The 20,724-nt window shown below is 50.6% G+C and overlaps 1 protein-coding gene across 3 annotated transcripts in view; it reads right to left on the reverse strand.

The window, feature by feature from the left end:
• Positions 1–16,205, reverse strand: part of B3GAT1 (beta-1,3-glucuronyltransferase 1) — a 98,947-nt gene extending 82,742 nt beyond the window's left edge. For all 3 annotated transcript variants that reach the window (XM_063943805.1, XM_063943803.1, XM_063943804.1), the window contains exon 1: positions 15,827–16,205. The gene's annotated coding sequence lies outside the window, so the exon portion shown is untranslated. The remainder of the gene's footprint in view (positions 1–15,826) is intronic.
• Positions 16,206–20,724: the final 4,519 nt, after the last annotated feature.

Raw genomic sequence — 20,724 nt, forward strand, 5'->3', positions numbered from 1 at the left:
CCATGAGCGTATCTATAATGGTTGCAGGGTGTGCGGTACACAGGGGGGGCCACACCGCATATCACTGCTCACTTACAGAAATCAATGGGGGAAATGGCGCTGACGCGGTTTATAGCAGAGATTTACGCAAATGCAGTAGCAAAGAGGGGTGGGGGGGGCATGAGACGGCACAAGGGGCCCCTATTTTGTAATCCGCCTCTGACTGAAGTATATATCTCTCTTTTGCTGCTCCCATGTCACTTCATAGCAACGTAAACCGTCAGACAGAAAGATTGTAAGCTTGCGAGCAGGGCCCTCCTACCTCTATGACTGTTTGTTATCACCCAGTTTGTTATATCATTGTTATTTCCAATTGTAAAGCGCAACGGAATTTGCTGCGCTATATAAGAAACTGTTAATAAATAGAAAGCATTTCCATCACGTACGGCGCAGTATCACCCCCTCTAACGCCGCTCAATATGGAGGCTCCAAGTCTGCGACAGCCGAGACTGTAAAGGGATTTGTCAATAGAAAGTGCCCAATTATCCCTGTGCCAGCAGCCAAATGTGCCTTTTACATGGAGTATGGAATGACATCCCCGGTGAGCACTAATCAATGCTGTAAAGCCGTCATTTAAAAGAAAAGAAAATGACACTAGGAAAATGTCCTCAGCCCCAGGAACCGCGCAGCAGACTGCCTGATAATAAGGAACGCGTTCTGCTGGGAGCGGCCAGAGCTCAGCTTTCACTGGTGACAGCAGAACAAGTAGGGTGTAGGGAGGGGTGAGCGACCAGGGCTGTCACTTGGGGGGGCCCAGAGGGCAGCATCGTTATTACGCCACGGCCCCCGCATCTTGCTTGCACTGTCCACTGGAATTGCATCCTGCGACCAGTAACGCTGCTTCAGTGCTGCCTGGAGCGACGCAAAGGACGCACATTCTGCAATGTGTAAGGTTGGTTGGAGGGCCTACTCTCTCAGAAGTTGCGGGAGACTTCAGATTTTTCGGGTGCTCCCCCGCATCCCCATAGAAGTCGGCGGCTCTCCCGCATCCCCCCTGTTTCCTAGTGAAGCGGGCACGATGGGGAGATAATCTCTGTAATTGTGGGTCTGCGGACAAGAGGCGGGGCTTAACGATACAATTTGTGTCAATAAGCCCGCCCCTTTCTCGCAAAACCGCCAATCACGCATTTTTCCGGTGGTGGGGCAGGGCCTACTGACGCAACAGCCCAACACCACCCCCCAAAGTGGTCAGCAGCATCTCCTCTCCGAGCTACTCAATAATGAAGTATGTTGGAGGGTCCAGGCAGCCTCGACCCCTTCACGCTGGGTGGATGTTCCACTGCGATACTTGATAAATAGAATAGAATTGACCAGGCAAAAGCATAGGAAGCCTTCACTGGGTAATCTTCCTGCGGGTAATGGGGCTGTAGTGCCAATGGCAGCAGTGTTATTGCTGGCATTAACCTTTTCATGTATGGGGTGACGAGGGGGAAAAACGTATCTCCGGGGGAACAGACCCTGAGTTACAGACCCCACCTGGGAGCATTATGCGGCCCAGACACTGTCGACTTTTTTCAGGTCGACCCATACAAAGTGCTGTGGCCTGTAAAGCTGACACAACGCTGTACCCTTTTTCAGCAGAATAAAGAATTCACCAGCGTTATACACATTTTTTGTAGTCGTTTCTGATTGGCTGATCTGCTCTGGGAGCGTCTATAAGAAGCTATAAGCCGCGCCCTAGCCGGGTTACTCGCCTCCCCTACAGAACCTCTCCTGACTGTATGATGCACAACTATCCTTGTCGTTGTTGTAAAAGACAATCTCATGACTTACTAGCGAATGATCGCACATCTCACAGCCTGTGACGCGTGGACTGGGTGGAGTCTGTGTCGCTCACATTATACAGGGGAGTAATGAGCTGTCTTTCCGCGTTCTGTGTATGACGCATATGTGAGACAGAATACTAAGCGCAAACGTACGATGGCTTTAAAAACATTTTTTTTTTTAACTGTTAAAATTAAAAAAAAAACAATTTGCAAGGACGGATCTCATTTCTATATTACAAGTTTTTTAATGGTTTTATTCACACCCCGCTTGAATTATTGGCAGATGAACTTCTTTAGCTATTGATACTCAATCTGTACTTTGCTTGTGTACTTTGATCATCAGGAGACCGGGATATAGGACCCGGATATAGGAGCCGAGGCCGCATGTCAGGGGCCAGCAGCTAAGTGTAAGTGAAAATTAACCAAGATACAAAAAAAAAAAAAAAGTTCCAGAGCGGTAAGAGTTAACGTTCTGCTTCGCCAGGCCGGCCTCAGGGGATTCGCTCATGCGTAGCCTGGCCTGCCGGCCCCAGGTGGGCTTCAGTCCCACTTACAGTAGCAAAGAAAGAAAGAAATTATATTATTTACACACACACACACACGCTCACATACAGACACACACACACACACACACACACACACACACACACACACACACACACACACACACATGCTCACATACAGACACACACACACACACACACACACACACACACACACACACACACACACACACACACACACTGTAGAAAGCGAAGAATAAAGAATTACTGATATTTAAAATTATTGGCAAATGAGAAATGCTTTTTATCAAATCACCGAGCATTTATCGTTGCGCCATCCTGAGATCCCTGCGCCGGTACTTGTATCGCCGTGACCCTAGCGTGAAGTGAGTGTCGTGTTCTGTGCATCCTACTACCGGCGCTGAGGCCCTGTTGTATATGGGGAGGCCGTGTCTCTGGCATAAACACCCACTGGGGACAGGGCATTACCAGATTTAATAAACTGGCCCATAACCATCGTATAAGCAGAACATACATATTCTCTGCATGCGCAGCGAACGGAACCTTTCCCCCCTGCACCCGGTCACTGATCTTACCTGGAAAACAGATTGTGGGAATAGCTGTGATCCCTCATTTATTTTTAATTTCAATAGCTTGCCCCGGTAGCTAACACTCTACCATATGATCCCCCCACCCCCCGGTAATGGCCCCTACAAACCCATTCACGGGAACTACTTTAGAAAAAAAAAACACAGGCTGGGAGGCCGGTAGAGAATGCTGCCTCGCCGCTCTGCCCGTGTGACCACCACCCGCCCATGCTCGGAGGCCCCTAGAACAGTGGGGCCCTCAGCAGATACCCAGCGTGCCTATACGTTAAGATTGCCCTACCTTTATCCTTTGCATCCATTGGTAGGTGATTTACTATACTTTCCCATCTTTAATTTCTTACTTTTGCCTTTAGCAGTGGCCAGGAATTATAAGTACTGTACCTGGTCTAGCCCAGAACTCTGGTCAATGGTATAAGCTATGGCAGCCTTCTAACCAGATGAGCTGACAATCTTTCTGTGCAGGCCAATTATAGTTATGACTCAAGAAAGCACTGCATGTACCTGCCGGTGGAGGCAACTATCTCACCAATACCAGAGGTCACGGCTGATGGACAGGAAGGCCAGATACCTAATGTCTGTGGGGCCATCACAAATAGTTATTATTAGTTATGATGCAGGAAGACAACGACCCAACGCACGCAAGTCAGTCGACCAAAAAAATGGTTAAAGAAGAATAAATGTAAAGTTTTGGAATGGCCCAAGTCAAAGTCCTGACCTTCATCCAATCTACAGTACATGTTGTGGAAGGGCCTAAAGTGAGCAGTCCATGGGAGAAAACCCACCAACATCACAGAGATGAAGCTGGTCTGTACGTAGGAATGGGGTAAAATTCCTCCTAGCCGATGTTCAGGACTGATCAGCGATTACCGGAAATGTTTACATCGAGTTACTGCCCCACAAGGGGGTCATACCAGATATTGACAACAAAGGGGCACATACGAGTCTTCTGCCACTCACAGATATGCGATATCGGGGCATTTATCGCAAAAAAAAAAATGGGCGCGTCTAATTATTTTGTCTCATTTGTGTGATTTGGTTCTTTATCTACTTTCAGGACTCGTGTAAAAATCTGAGCTAGTTTTAGGCCAAATTTCAGCAGAAATATAAAATATTCTGAAGGGTTCACAAACTTTCAAGCACCATGTATCTCACACAGAGACTTGATGCATCTCCCCCCCCCCCTCCCCCTCCGGGCCATGTACTATACAACATATTTGCAGGAGAAGAAGGCAGTAACGCTCAGGAAGTGGGAGCTCAATCCTGGTTTCCAAGTATAAGATGCACTTTATATATATATATATATATATACACACACACATACATACACATATGTGTACATATACACACACACATATATGAGTTTGTTAAACTGTGGATGGTACGGTGCAATCTGTATGGGTGATATTCCATTCATCGCAACAGCACAGGGTGTATAACACACGCTATAGTATGGTACACGACTGTAACGTGCTATGTCTAGTCTGAATGTGCAGCTTATTCGCATGACTAATGTCACAAAAGTCCGACACACAAGCAGCCTGGATTCTGCTGCTGGTATTGCAGGCTACCCTGGGGGTAAAGGCAAAAGACGAGGACCAACACGGGTGAGCCCATGACGACAAAAGCACTTTGGAAGCAGCTGTGACGCAGGTGCTAAAGATATATGTACGAAAGTGCCGCAGCGTGGCGTCTAAGTAGCGCCATGCATATTGAGCCATATGGCGCAAAAAGCATGGGTGAACGAGGACACACCTGTAACAGCGTACATCTGTGACACTTGGAGAAGGTAAATCTGCAGAGCGTTGCATCATTTATCCCTGGAGGAGTTGAATCTACTGGACCTTACATTGATTATACCTACAGAAGATAAATCTGCTGATCATTACATCAGTATTACCGAGAGAAGATACATCTACAGAGGATTACATTGGTTATACTCCTATAAGATGCAGCTGATCCTGCTTATAGATGCTGAGGGAAAGACCAAACTCGCTGTGGATCATAAATTGTTCTCCAGCCAATCAGCTCCCAACTGCCACGTGTTTGAAAAATGACAGTTGGGAGCGGATTGGCCGGAGCACCATTAATCATGCGCAACAAGTTTTAAACTCGTTACATATGATAAAACGCATTGATAAATGGGCCCCTAGATGTTTGAACATCTCTGGCCCTTCAGAGTAGGGGAGAGAACACCCCTTCCATACCACCACCACCATCACCAACCTCTGGCTATCCCTGCATCAGCACCATGCCTCCTGGTTTTCTCTGCAGTAATTGTTTTAATACAGGTTGATGATAGATCTGTCGAATTGCGCTGAAGGTAGCACATTTGACACTTATTTACTGGTGGTCATCCCATCTACTACACTGAGAGAAGATAAATCTGCTAATGGTAACACTGGTTACACCTGGAGCGGATACATTATCGTCAGATCAGTTATAGAGGGAGAAGATAAATTGGCTGATTGTTAGAAGATAAATCCGTACTTATGTATTAAAGTGACCAAATCATTGATCCTCCTCCCAAATGACTCGTCCTCCTCATGGCCGACTGGCTGCTTAGCTGACCACAGCATTAATATTGAATTTCCGGTTCCCAGAACAGAAGTATTGCTTATAGAATAGCTTCATACAGATCACATTTGCCCATTTCCTTGTGCCATAGAGACCGGGCGAATTAGGACATCAGGTGGTGTTGGGTAGCTCCACCATGCTTTTTATCAAACAACTTTGCAGAACTCAACATAATTTCCACAAAGTGTAGAAAGCCTGCTTGGCTCAGATCATCTGTTCCGTAGGTGTGCCAGGAATAACAGCAGATGATAGCTCCTTCAGAAACCTTTTGCTTAAGAACATTCACTAGAGTTTAGACACTTCTATCTTCTACTTCTGCCAAGAATAGGTCACCAGTTTCCTGATGTGTAACCCCAAACACTCACTGTTGTGGAGGGGTCACCCCCATGTTGTTTCATAAAGAGGCTTTCATCAGTTTGGCGATGACTTGATCTCCACCGACTTTCAGTTGCGGCACGTTCACCATGACTGTGGCACAAACTTTCCTGAGGTAACTTCCACTCAATGACCATGTTGTCTGCTAAATCAAATCATCGTTGACACAACTTAATTGGCGTCAGTTCCTCATAATAGTCCTTCAAACCAATTGCCTATGCGCACGTTGACTCTAGCTCTACACATTACATTTCCTGAAAAACTGGGCGCCAAAATGCAATGTCGCAGAACGGCCATTTTTATCATTTTGAGCAGTCACACAATATGAAATGCCTTTCTACTACAACAGTTTCCATTTCCCTGCCAGGCAAATCCCATGTTCCATCATGAATGATGATAATACTAAGGTCAGATAACAGCGTTAGCCATGTAGAAGATGAGGCAGATAACAGTCCAATGAGGTAGTCCTATTAATGCATAAACACTGATAAATCTGCTGGACGGATCAGCTGCAGAAGCTAAAGGGGTCTATTCATTATCATAGGCAGAGCAGGGCCGGGCTGGACATCTGTCACTTCCGGCAAATGCCAGACAGGTCAATGTCCTGATGGGCCTTCCCATCCAGAAAGTCTGGCCGAGTCGCTCCGCTTCCTGGCCCTCTGCTCAGCCGGCATGCAGAGAGCCAGGGGCGAGGCCTAGTGACTTGCGTCATGCCCCATGAGGAATGGCCAGGCCACATACCTTTTGTGTGATCGCGCACAGAGGGATGCAGAGGCCCAGCTACAGCCCACGTTCGTCCCTAGGTAGAAGACGCCTAAATCCGGCAAAATCAGGATTTTTCACTATTTACCAAGCCCAGTAGCTAACAAATCTATGACTGTGTAGCGAAAATCTATGCCAGTAGCCTCCATCGACATCATCCCCATGTATCGCCGGCAGCGGAGCACCACTGGGCCAGTATAGCTGGGAGCTGAGCACCGCTGGGCCAGTATCGCTGGGAGCTGAATACCCGCTGGGCCAGTATCGCCGGCAGCGGAGCACCACTGGGTTAGAATCGCTGGGAGCTGAGCACCGCTGGGTCAGTATCGCTGGGAGTGGAGCACCGTTGGGCCAGTATCGCTGGGAGCTGAGCACCGCTGGGACAGTATCGCCGGTAGCGGAGCACCGCTGGGTCAGTATCACCGGGAGCTGAGCACCGCTGGGCCAGTATCGCTGGGAGTGGAGCACCGCTGAGTCAGAATCGCTGGGAGCTGAGCACCGCTGAGTCAGAATCGCTGGGAGCTGAGCACCGCTGGGTCAGAATCGCTGGGAGCTGAGCACCGCTGGGTCAGTATCACTAGGAGTGGAGCACCGTTGGGCCAGTATCGCTGGGAGCTGAGCACCACTGGGCCAGTATCGCTGCCAGCTGAGCACCGCTGGGTCAGTATTGTGGGAGCTGAGCACCGCTGGGCCAGTATCGCTGACTGCTGAGCACCGCTGGGCCATTATCGCTGGGAGCTGAGCACCGCTGGGTCAGTATCGCTGGGAGCTGAGCACCGCTGGGTCAGTATCGCTGGGAGCTGAGCACCGCTGGGCCAGTATCGCTGGGAGCTGAGCACCACTGGGCCAGTATCGCTGGGAGCTGAGCACCGCTGGGCCAGTATCGCTGGGAGCGAAGCAACCGCTGGGCCAGTATAGATGGTAGCTGAGCACCGCTGGGCCAGTATCGCTGGCAGCTGAGCACCGCTGGGCCAGTATCGCTGCCAGCTGAGCACCGCTGGGCCAGTATCGCTGGGAGCTGAGCACCGCTGGGCCAGTATCGCCGGCAGCGGAGCACCACTGGGTCAGAATCGCTGGGAGCTGAGCACCGCTGGGCCAGTATCGCTGGGAGTGGAGCACCGTTGGGCCAGTATCGCTGGGAGCTGAGCACCGCTGGGCCAGTATCGGCGGTAGCGGAGCACCGCTGGGTCAGTATCGCTGGGAGCTGAGCACCGCTGGGCCAGTATCGCTGGGAGTGGAGCACCGTTGGGCCAGTATCGCTGGGAGCTGAGCACCGCTGGGCCAGTATCGGCGGTAGCGGAGCACCGCTGGGTCAGAATCGCTGGGAGCTGAGCACCGCTGGGTCAGTATCACTGGGAGTGGAGCACAGTTGGGCCAGTATCGCTGGGAGTGGAGCACCGCTGGGTCAGAATCGCTAGGAGCTGAGCACCGCTGGGCCAGTATTGCTGCCAGCTGAGCACCGCTGGGCCAGTATCGCTGGGAGCTGAGCACCGCTGGGTCAGTATCGCTGGGAGCTGAGCACCGCTGGGTCAGTATCGCTGGGAGCTGAGCACCGCTGGGTCAGTATCGCTGGGAGCTGAGCACCGCTGGGCCAGTATCGCTGGGAGCTGAGCACCGCTGGGCCAGTATCGCTGGGAGCTGAGCACCACTGGGTCAGTATCGCTGGGAGCTGAGCACCGCTGGGCCAGTATTGCTGCCAGCTGAGCACCACTGGGCCAGTATCGCTGGGAGCTGAGCACCGCTGGGTCAGTATCGCTGGGAGCTGAGCACCGCTGGGCCAGTATTGCTGCCAGCTGAGCACCGCTGGGCCAGTATCGCTGGGAGCTGAGCACTGCTGGGCCAGTATCGCTGGGTGCGAAGCAACCGCTGGGCCAGTATCGATGGTAGCTGAGCACCGCTGGGCCAGTATCGCTGGGAGCTGAGCACCGCTGGGCTGGTATCGCTGGGAGCTGAGCACCGCTGGGTCAGTATCGCTGGGAGCTGAGCACCGCTGGGTCAGTATCGCTGGGAGCTAAGCACCGCTGGGCCAGTATCGCTGGGAACTGAGCACCGCTGGGCCAGTATCGCTGGGAGCTGAGCACCGCTGGGACAGTATCGCTGCCAGCTGAGCACCGCTGGGTCAGTATCGCTGGGAGCTAAGCACCGCTGGGCCAGTATCGCTGGGAACTGAGCACCGCTGGGCCAGTATCGCTGGGAGCTGAGCACCGCTGGGCCAGTATCGCTGGGAACTGAGCACCGCTGGGCCAGTATTGCTGGGAGCTGAGCACCGCTGGGCCAGTATCGCTGGGAGCTGAGCACCGCTGGGCCAGTATCGCTGGGAGCTGAGCACCGCTGGGCCAGTATCGCTGGGAACTGAGCACCGCTGGGCCAGTATCGCTGGGAGCTGAGCACCGCTGGGCCAGTATCGCTGGGAACTGAGCACCGCTGGGCCAGTATCGCTGGGAGCTGAGCACCGCTGGGACAGTATCGCAGCCAGCTGAGCACCGCTGGTTCAGTATCGCTGGGAGCTAAGCACCGCTGGGCCAGTATCGCTGGGAACTGAGCACCGCTGGGCCAGTATCGTTGGCAGCTGAGCACCGCTGGGCCAGTATCGCTGGGAACTGAGCACCGCTGGGCCAGTATCGCTGGGAGCTGAGCACCGCTGGGTCAGTATCGCTGGGAGCTGAGCACCGCTGGGCCAGTATCGCTGGGAACTGAGCACCGCTGGGCCAGTATCGCTGGGAGCTGAGCACCGCTGGGCCAGTATCGCTGGGAACTGAGCACCGCTGGGCCAGTATCGCTGGGAGCTGAGCACCGCTGGGACAGTATCGCTGCCAGCTGAGCACCGCTGGGTCAGTATCGCTGGGAGCTAAGCACCGCTGGGCCAGTATCGCTGGGAACTGAGCACCGCTGGGCCAGTATCGCTGGGAGCTGAGCACCGCTGGGCCAGTATCGCTGGGAACTGAGCACCGCTGGGCCAGTATCGCTGGGAGCTGAGCACCGCTGGGCCAGTATCGCTGGGAACTGAGCACCGCTGGGCCAGTATCGCTGGGAACTGAGCACCGCTGGGCCAGTATCGCTGGGAGCTGAGCACCGCTGGGTCAGTATCACTGGGAGCTGAGCACCGCTGGGACAGTATCGCTGGGAGCTGAGCACTGCTGGGACAGTATCGCTGCCAGCTGAGCACCGCTGGGTCAGTATCGCTGGGAGCTGAGCACCGCTGGGACAGTATCGCTGGGAGCTGAGCACCGCTGGGACAGTATCGCTGGGAGCTGAGCACCGCTGGGCCAGTATCGCTGGGAGCTGAGCACCGCTGGGCCAGTATCGCTGGGAGCTGAGCACCGCTGGGACAGTATTGCTGGGAGCTGAGCACCGCTGGGCTGGTATCGCTGCCAGCTGAGCACCGTTGGGTCAGTATCGCTGGGAGCTGAGCACCGCTGGGCTGGTATCGCTGGGAGCTGAGCACCGCTGGGCCAGTATTGTTTTCAAACACATGACAGTTGGGAGCTGATTGGCTGGCGCACCACTTATCACTCACACTGAGTTTCATCACTCGTGGATAAATGATCCCCTAAACCTGCAGATCATTACATGAGTAATAGCTGGGGTAGCTAAATCTGCAGATCGTTCCGTCTGTTACCGCTGGAGAATATAAATCTGATGATTAGTAAAACCATTATACCCGGAGGAGAGTAATCTGGGGATTGCTCCATTCATTACAACTGTAGAAAATAAATCTTCTAATCATTATATCGGTTTGTACCTTGGGGAAGATAAATGTGCGTCTCGCTATATCTACAGTAGTTGTGATGCGGATCACTTGGTGCTAACGCAGTATACATCACCGGCAGTGGTGCCAAACGTGCATACTGAGCTGCAAGAATACATAGGACAGCCCATGCAAAGCAGAGTGCCATGTAGCGTAGGTAAAAAACAGCATAGGTAAAAAAACAACACAAAAAAAGAAACAAAAACTAATAATACCTATTTAACAAATACAAATGTGCAGGAACCAATTATAGAAGAGCACAATCGGGCATCATCAGCTAACACGCATTTTATAGACCACCCTAGTGCATCTTGGTAATATGCCTTTCTACTAACGGGGAAAAGTGCATCTAACGTCTTGATCCCACATCTGCTCTGAGCTGGTGCAATAAGTCCTTTGCTAAGTGAAAGTTGCTGTACGCCCCACCGCGCTTGGTCCAACCAACTCTTCCCTTGACCTGTGCAAGAGCCTTCCCCTCCACAAAGGTCACCATCTTGCTCTCCAGCCCCAGCTCGCTTTGGTGGATACCTTGGTGCACATGCACAAACCAGGGCACCACCAAAGAGGATTTAGGCCCCACTTTTGGCTTGCTTTGAACTTTAGCAAATCAGGCTTATAGAGTTTCAACATCCGGGTGAAAAATTCCCCAACAGATTAAAAAGGAATGCAATTTAATTACGGCATAAGCCCAAAAGGACAGCCAAGTCCACTTTTGTGATTGGCAGGATGGCTAGACTCCGTCCATCTCTGGGAACCCCCCTCTGCATACAGAAGATATAATGGCATGCTCTGTCACTGTATGAACGACACTTCCAAGGATAATAAAGCCAACCGTTAACCTTTACAAAGTGCACTTGCCAACTGTGGCTCAGCCTATAGCGCACGGTTTATAAGCTTGACCTTGGCAGAAGATTCCTGGACGTCACCTCCAGGAACTGCAGATATATCTATGCAGGACAATGTCACAAGGAACCTTCACCATTTGGAAGTTCAAAAAAGTGTGTCAGCTCTCACGTTGAGACCCCTTTCTCCTTACGTCATGCAGGCAACTCAGGAACAGCCATGCCATCATCATCATCATCATCTCAAAGGAAGAGAGTGGTTCATCTGTTTCCTTAGAGGTATGTAGAGAAACCTGCTGCTAGCTGAGGCACTTCCATGTATTATAAAGAAGAAGAGAATCCTTTACTAAAATATGTACTACGGGGGGGATAACGATGGGGGTCCCTCCCGCAAGTTTCTACCTTGTTCTTGGCAGCTGTAGAAAGCTTGGCTTAGGCTTTACAGATTTCAGCAAGCAACTAAAGACTGAGGAGTCTATGTACTAAAGCCTCTCTCCCCTTTATCTCTGTCCAAGGCTTTAGTACATAGAGCCCTAGTGCATTGTAGAGCCCACTCCACTCCAGCGCCAAGCGTCTCAGGCGTGGAAAACGATGGAAGGGTGGCAGATGATGGGAGATCCCTTTAGACCTTACATTGCAGCCCTATCAGTGCTTCTTAGATCACAGAAATCAATCACATCCATGTGTCTGGAAATAAGGAATATCCTGAACTCAGCGACCAGGAGCTGTCATTTTCCACATCTCCCGGCAAAGCTCGGACCTACCTACACAAGCACCCACTAGAACGCTGTGCCAGGGTTGGTGAGGACTTGGTGGAGCCCAAACCAAGTAGATGCATTTGCCCTGGATACAAGGCTATTGGGATGTAATGTGTCTCATGTCAGGTCCATCTATCTCCCAAGTGTTTCCTCTCCGAGACTTCACTGCAACAGAAGTTGATTAATAAGAGTAAGAGACTAGATGAAGCCCAAAACTATCCAGATAAAAGGACTTGTCTTAGTAAATCTCCCCTTGCAGAGATGCTTAATCCCGATTGACTGATGACACGTAATGTGTCGTGATTGTTGTCATCGGGGGGGGGGGGGGGGGGGGATGTAATATGGGGGTGAGAATCAGAAAGTGAGAGATTTTGGGAGATTTCTCCTGGTTTATTTTTTTTAAATGGCAATTATTTACATGGGGAAATCAACCTGGTTGAAGCACGCGTTCTGCTCTAGACCGTATTCTCTGCGTGGAGACCACGAAACATGAATCTGCAGGTGGTGAGCGCAGTCTCCGTGTACCCATGCACTTCCCCAGCTCCAGGTGGCACCAACAAGGTATATACAGAATGCGGGAATTATTATTGCACTATACAGCAGCAAACGTTACACCTGTACGCAGCCTGTGCACGGTTTAGCAGCAATCCCAGCAATGTAAGGCTCTGCATGTGCTGCACGCACCGTCCTCCTCCTCAGCGCTGTCTATATGTGATTGCAATGCCAGGGATCTCCATGGTGTTATATAACTCAGCTCTGTCTCCATTCTCATCAGCAAATTATTACTATGAGCGGCAGAGACTTGTGTAACACCCAGGATAAACTGTGAGCATTTCACACATTACCGGGATGCCTGGCCGGAAAATGAGATAAAAAGCTGCACAGTCCCTATTCAGCAATGCCACACTGACACAACACACACACACACACACACACACACACACACACTAACACACACAAACTGAGTGACACAGACACACAGACACACACACACACACACACACACACACACACACACACACACACACACACACACACACACACACTGACAGTGTCACAAACACACACACACACACACACACACACAAACTGAGTGACACAGACACACACACAGTGTCACACACACACACACACACACACACACACACACACACACACACACACACACACACACTGACAGTGTCACACATACACACACTGACACAGTGTCACACATACACACGCTGACAGTGTCACACACACACACACTGACACTGTCACACACACACGCTGACACAATGTCACACACACACGCTGACAGTGTTACACACACACACACACACACACACACACACACACACACACACACACACACACTGACACAGTGTCACACATACACACACTGACACAGTGTCACACATACACACGCTGACAGTGTCACACACACACACACACTGACACTGTCACACACACACACTGACACAATGTCACACACACACGCTGACAGTGTTACACACACACACACACACACACACACACACACACACACACACACACACACACACACACACACACACACAGTGTCACTCACACACTCACTGACACAGTATGACACACACACTGACACAGTGTCACAACCACACACACTGACACAGTGTCACACACACACACACACACACACACACACACACACACACACACACACACACACACACACAGTCACACACAAACTGACACAGTGTCACACACACACACACACACACACACACACACTGACAGTGTCACACACACACACACACACACACACACACACACACACACACACACTGACAGTCACACACACACACACACACACACACACACACACACACACACACACACACACACACACACACAGACACACACAGACACAGTTTCCCTGCAAAGCGGATACACAGAAGTTGCATGCAGACAGAACCCTCAGGTACAGGATCATGGTGTAGCTATAGCTACAGTTACAGCCAGCGGTGCTCAGTACAGAGCCCGTACTGTAATACACTGCATGATACCAGGTCTGTACACATGGAAATGTTTCCATATAATGTCTATTATTAAACACAATTGCCTATGAATTTGTCTGCTTGTCTTCCAGGGTCCAGAGATTTCATCCATAAAGTACAGAAAAATGTGTCCATCCACCAGTAACGTCTGTGCTCTCCCATATAGTGTTCCTGCGGGGAGAAGCCTTCCCATACACCTAGGCAGCATGTGGCGTTATTACACAGTTGTACTACTGCCTAGACTACTGCAGAATATTACCTTGCCCCCATCCCCCATTACACCTCAGGTAGACACAGGCCAAAAAGTCAAGACCCCCACACCCCACAAAAACATGCAAAACTTTTCAGGGTACTATAACGTATGAATTTGCTGCACCCAGTCCCTCAACCACACAAGTGCAGCCTCTACGTTGCCTGGTCCCCGGGTGATGCAATCTATCAGTGATGCACCTTCTGTAGGTATATATACTGTGCCTTTATTCTGACTCCATATATATATATATATATATATATATATATATATATGGGCAGCCGCCTGTACGTCCGCACTTCATACAGCAAATGATTACAGTCTGCACCACACAGAGTCCTGTAATCACCAGCCTCTCCCCCCAGCGCCATATAAACGCTTTCTATCAAGGAAACAATCAGAGCACTGTGGGTTGTTTTTTTTTTTTTAGACTAAACCGATATCGCTTCCATTCCACTTTGTAGCATGGCGCTACCCCCAGCGCAGCACTTGCATTATAAAGCAACACAGAACATCTTATATTCCCCGGCAGTCCCTCTCTACAGCCTGGAGTCCGCCGCTGAGCCCCGCTGCTGCCGTGGAAAGCAATTTCCATCCTCTCAGCAGTGAGATCTAATACTCAATTGCAATTCACAGTAGTATCATCCGCAGATTCAGCAAACAGGGCAGTAGGCCGGATGCCCTGATACATCTCTGCGTCCATGAGATGACCCTTCTCTGTATTCCCAGGGCCGCCTCACGCAAGTCAGTCCACGGGCTGCCAATTGTCACAGGTGGCGGGGAGGCCAAAGGCCAACAAAGTCCGCTGCTTCTGCGGGAAGGCAGAGGATAAGTTCCAGGTGCAGCGTATAAGTGTAACGGAGACTTTGGAATTGGCGCTTTCCAGGAGATTCTCCGCCTAACACATTGAGTTCTACTTCAACAATTGATACATAGGAGACAACTTTTATAGGACCGATAAACGCTGTGCATAAATATAAGTATTGGTTGCAGCAGCACCGATATTGGCGGTGCCCTGGCACCCAAAGAGCGCCGTCCAGCACCTCCGCCAGCTCCTGGCACCTCCGCCAGCTGACCTCAGACCCCCTGAGCAACCAACCAGCATAATATTATGCTTCTCTTAATGCCTAGACCTGTTGGATCAGCCAATCTCGCCTTCTGAGCCCACTCCGCAGCCTGGGAACCCGGCAGACTCTGCAGACAGACACGTCGTCGCATCTGGACAGTTAGCAGCGAACAGGCACAATGTGGAATTTGGGGAGAGGAGAAGGGTTATATATCATCTGCGGTGGGTGAAGGAAGGGTGACCGGCAGATTGCTTGCACACTAGGAGAAGAAATGACTGCAGTTGCTAATATGTGACCATCCTGTGTGCATTAGCCCAGGGCTCCTGTCTACTGAGGCAGAGGAATAAGCAACTCATGCACAACTACAGTACAAAGTTGTGGGGGGGGAAGCGAGACTTCCTAATGTGCCCCCCCCCCCCCCCCCCCTAAGAGCTGCATGCACCGGCACCGCAGGTGCACCCAGGTACAGACTGGCCAGGGGTACAGGGCAAGGGATGGAGTGAGTGGACCATACTGTACCTCATTGTGGGAAGCGGATCAGCTTCATTCTCTGCAGTGAGCTCCGTCTCCCATTCATTCCCTAATCCTTCCTGCTCTGGGAACAGAGAGCGATTCACGTCTGCTCAGTGCATCCTTTGTGTACGCTGCAGAGCTGACTCCCAAGGATCCCAGGTCTGAAGGCACAAGATCCCCCCTCGGCAGATCACACGCAGGCCCCCCAGGTAGTGGGCACGGAGAGGCGCAGATGCCCCGCTGCCTGGCTGCCGCAGCCGGTGGTGTGGTGCATGGAGCGGGAGAATTCCTATTGCATCCAGACAAAGCGGCTCAGCTCCCTGACATGCAGCACAGAGAGGATGCTCAGACACAGGGATCTGCACAGAAGCTCGGTCTGTACCAAGTCCTGCTGCTGAGGGTGGGGGCAGCAGCAGCAGCAGGGATGCTCTGCACTTGGTACGTGCTGCAGCGCCCCCCCGGAATCCAAATATACGCTTCCTTTCCTACAGGCGGGTGGTGGGCAGAGGGAAGCGACCCCCTATCCCCTCCTGTATATTATATGCCGGACAGGCCCATGAGTTCATTCAGCTTCAATAATAGTCCACAGGACCAGTGTGGGAGAGAGGGGTATACACATATATATATATATATATATATACATACATACACGGGATCCGGTCTGAAGATCGACAGTGTCTAGGTCGACAATGTTTAGGTCGACCACGTGGACTACGATTGGAACGGTATAGTGTGCCGAGCGAAGCGGTAGCGGAGCGAAGGCACCATGCCCGAAGCATGGTAAACGAAGCGAGCCATGCGAGGGGACGCGGTGCACTAATTTGGGATCCCGGTCACTCTACGAAGAAAACGACACAAAAAATAAATCCTCATGTCGACCTTTAGACCTGTCGACCTAGCACATGTCGACCTAGAAACCCTGTCGACCTTCCATCCATGTCGACCTAGTGACTGTCGACCTATAGTGGTCGACCTAAACATTGTCGACCTAGACACTGTCGATTTGATGAACCACACCCATATACACATATATACCGTATATATCTGAGCTGGTATGTGGCAGGCAGAAGGCGTAGTGAGAGCGATCTAATAGCCCCAGCCTGGGTGACAAGAGCTAACGGTGTATCAGCATAAGACCATTGTCCAGCTGCATATTTTAATTGTTCTTATATTATTATTATTATAAGGCACCACAATGTTACAGTAGCACAGAGCAAGAGATAAGACTGATAACAGGATACATAAGTACAGACAGTATATAAATGCACATAGATACAGTGAGCAGTTAGCATAATTACATAGAGAAGATGAAGGGGAGAGGGCCCTGCCCCTATAAGCTTGCAATCTATGGGGCATATGGGTGGACACAATGACCCTCATTCTGAGTTGATCGCTCGCTAGCTACTTTTTGCAGCTGTGCAAACGCATAGTCGCCGCCCACGGGGGAGTGTATTTTCGCTTTGCAAGTGTGCGATCGCATGTGCAGCCGAGCAGGACGAAAACGTTTTTTGCAGTTTCTGAGTAGCTCAGAACTTACTCAGCCGCTGCGATCACTTCAGCCTGTCCGGTCCCGGAATTGACGTCAGACACCAGCCCGCAAACGCCTGGACACGCCTGCGTTTTCCCTACCACTCCCAGAAAACGGTCAGTTGACACCCATAAATGCCCTCTTCCTGTCAATCTCCTTGCGATCGCCCGTGCGAATGGATTCGTTGTTAGAAGCATTGCCCAGCAACGATGCTGTTTGTACCCGTACGACGCGCATGTGCGATGAAGGGAAATGTAGGGGTGGGATTTGCAACCCCCCCTCTCTGTCTGTTTGTCTGTGACCCCTCCCCCTTTCCAGCGCCTGATACATAATTATCTCCAGGAATGATTGAGCATTTACCAATGTTTGTCTGCTTGTGTGTGAGAGGCATTGAATGGGAGCAGTATTTGGAAGGCATGCTGTTCCTTGTAGTGCCAATGGGAGATCCTGGGGGTGGCTCCTGGGTAAGTTAGCTCTCTGTCTGGATGTGTTTTAGTAATAGCCTTTATCATGAGGCCTACTGTGAGAAATTACATGGCCCTATGTGGGCACTGCTATCATGTAGTGTTAGGACTGCTGATATCGGAGAAGCCGTGAAGTGGCTCAGCAGCTTAAACATGTGTAAACTAATTCTCTGAATTTCTATTACCAGATAGGTTCAGGTATGGTTACAGGTAATTTTTTAGTGTGCTAAAGGGAAATGTAGGGGTGGGATTTGCAACCCCCCCCCCCCTCTTTCTGTTTGCATGCACAGTAGTAACCTGATCGCTGCGCTGCGAAAATCGGCAGCGTGCGATCAACTCGGAATGACCCCCAATGGGAGAAGAGGACGACAGAGTGTACACCTAATAAATACCCCAAACCAGTGCCGTTTCTTGCGGCGGGCGAGCCGTGCAACCACACGGGGCGCCCGCCGCTGCACTTCTTGAGTTGTGTGATTCCCCCTCCTCCCGAGTACCCTGCTCGGGGGGTGGAGTTTTGCGGAATGACGCGAAACACCGCCCCCCCGAGCTGGGTACTCGGGAGGAGGCCAGGAGGGGGAGGCAAGCTGCAGGGGGAGCCAAGCGCCGCGAAGACGAGGGAGAGTCTGCCGAAGAGCGGGAAGAACCGCTTCAAACGTAAGTCAGCCTCTCCCTCTCTCTCTCTCTCCCCCCCCCCCGCCATCATGTGTAAAATGGGGACTCTTGACTGCCATCATGTGTAAAATGGGGACTCTTGCCTGCCGTAATGTGTAAAATGGGGACTCTGGCCTGCCGTAATGTGTAAAATGGGGACTCTGGACTGCCGTATTGTGTAAAATGGGGACTCTGGCCTGCCGTAATGTGTAAAATGGGGACTCTTGCCTGCAGTATTGTGTAAAATGGGGACTCTGGCCTGCCGTATTGTGGAAAATGGGGACACTTGCCTGCCGTATTGTAGAAAATGGGGACTCTTGCCTGCCGTAATGTGTAAAATGGGGACACTTGCCTGCCGTATTGTGTAAAATGGGGACTCTGGCCTGCCGTATTGTGGAAAATGGGGACTCTTGCCTGCCGTAATGTGTAAAATGGCAACTCTTGCCTGCCGTGATGTATAAAATGGGGACACTTGCCTGCCGTATTGTGTAAAATGGGGACTCTTGCCTGCCGTAATGTGTAAAATGGGGACACTTACCTGCCGTATTGTGTAAAATGGGGACTCTTGCCTGCCGTAATGTGGAAAATGGGGACACCTGCCATATTGTGTAAAATGGGGACACTTGCCTGCCATATTGTGTAAAATGGGGACTCTTGCCTGCCGTAATGTGGAAAATGGGGACACCTGCCATATTGTGTAAAATGGGGACACTTGCCTGAAGTATTGTGTAAAATGGGGACTCTTGCTTGCCGTAATGTGGAAAATGGGGACACCTGCCATATTGTGTAAAATGGGGACACTTGCCTGCCGTATTGTGTAAAATGGGGACTCTTGCCTGCCGTATTGTGTAAAATGGGGACTCTTGCCTGCCGTAATGTGTAAAATGGGGACACTTGCCTGCCGTATTGTGTAAAATGGGGACACTTGCCTGCCGTATTGTGGAAAATGGGGACACTTGCCTGCCGTATTGTGGAAAATGGGGACACTTGCCTGCCGTATTGTGTAAATTGGGGACACTTGCCTGCTGTATTGTGGAAAATGGGGACACTTGCCTGCCGTATTGTGGAAAATGGGGACTCTTGCCTGCCGTATTGTGGAAAATGGGGACTCTTGCCTGCCGTATTGTGGAAAATGGGGACTCTTGCCTGCCGTAATGTGGAAAATGGGGACACTTGCCTGCCGTAATGTGGAAAATGGGGACACTTGCCTGCCGTATTGTAGAAAGTATGGGACTCTTGCCTGCCGTATTGTGGAAAATGGGGACTCTTGCCTGCCGTATTGTGGAAAATGGGGACTCTTGCCTGCTGTAATGGGGATTTAATGTATCAAGGGCATTGTGGTGTATGGCATAATATATATATATTTTTTTTTTCCTGTGCTCGCCGTGATCCGTTGGTGCAAGGTCAAAAACTGGGGTGTAAGGTAGTCTTTTCAGGCGAGGCCACGCCTATTTTACAGAGACCACACCCACTGTATCGAGGCCACGCCCCATTTTCCGGGAGAGCCCGCCTTCGGCGCGCACATACCTTTTTCTTTTTATATCTAAGGGTGGGGCAAATTTTTTGTTATGTCAATAACGCGCATTTTTAAATCTTGCGCTGGGAGCCAAATTAGAAACAGCCCTGCCCCAAGCCATACTGCCAATATGCCCATTGTCATTTTTCAAACACAGCCTGTAACATGGCAGTTAGGAGCTGACTGGCGGGTACTTTATCTCTCTCCAAGGGACATATCAAAGATTAGAGAGAGATCAAGTGGAGAGAGATAAAGTACCAATGAATCAGCTCCTAACTCATTTTTCAAACACAGCCTGTAAACTGCCAGGAGCTGATTGGTCAGTACTTTATCTCTCTCCAGACTTTGATAGCCTTGCACCCTAAGGAGGTGCGACAGGAGATCAGCCTAGAGGAAATGTACTTATAGGACGACAAGTTTGGATTCTTGGACTATTTATTTTCTTTGCAAACCTCAGGGCTGGTTTTCTGAATTAGAAATGACAAAAAATAATCTAATATGACCTTACCCATTACTGAATACAAATTGTTTCCCGACCAGTGACCTTCTTCTCCACATCGTTTTATCCCTGTTTAATTCCTGGTTTACTGTGTTATTTATAATCCCTACTAATAAGGATTATTACATTATTTCCATTCCCTCATCGTCGTCCCCTCCCCGCTACGTCTGAGGCGGCATCCCTAACATTCACCTACAAATTGCAGATTTCAGGTATATATTACAATTATATATATCATTTTCTTGT

The sequence above is a fragment of the Pseudophryne corroboree genome, chromosome 10 (genome assembly GCF_028390025.1).
Source record: "Pseudophryne corroboree isolate aPseCor3 chromosome 10, aPseCor3.hap2, whole genome shotgun sequence".
Classification (NCBI taxonomy): Eukaryota; Metazoa; Chordata; class Amphibia; order Anura; family Myobatrachidae; genus Pseudophryne; species Pseudophryne corroboree.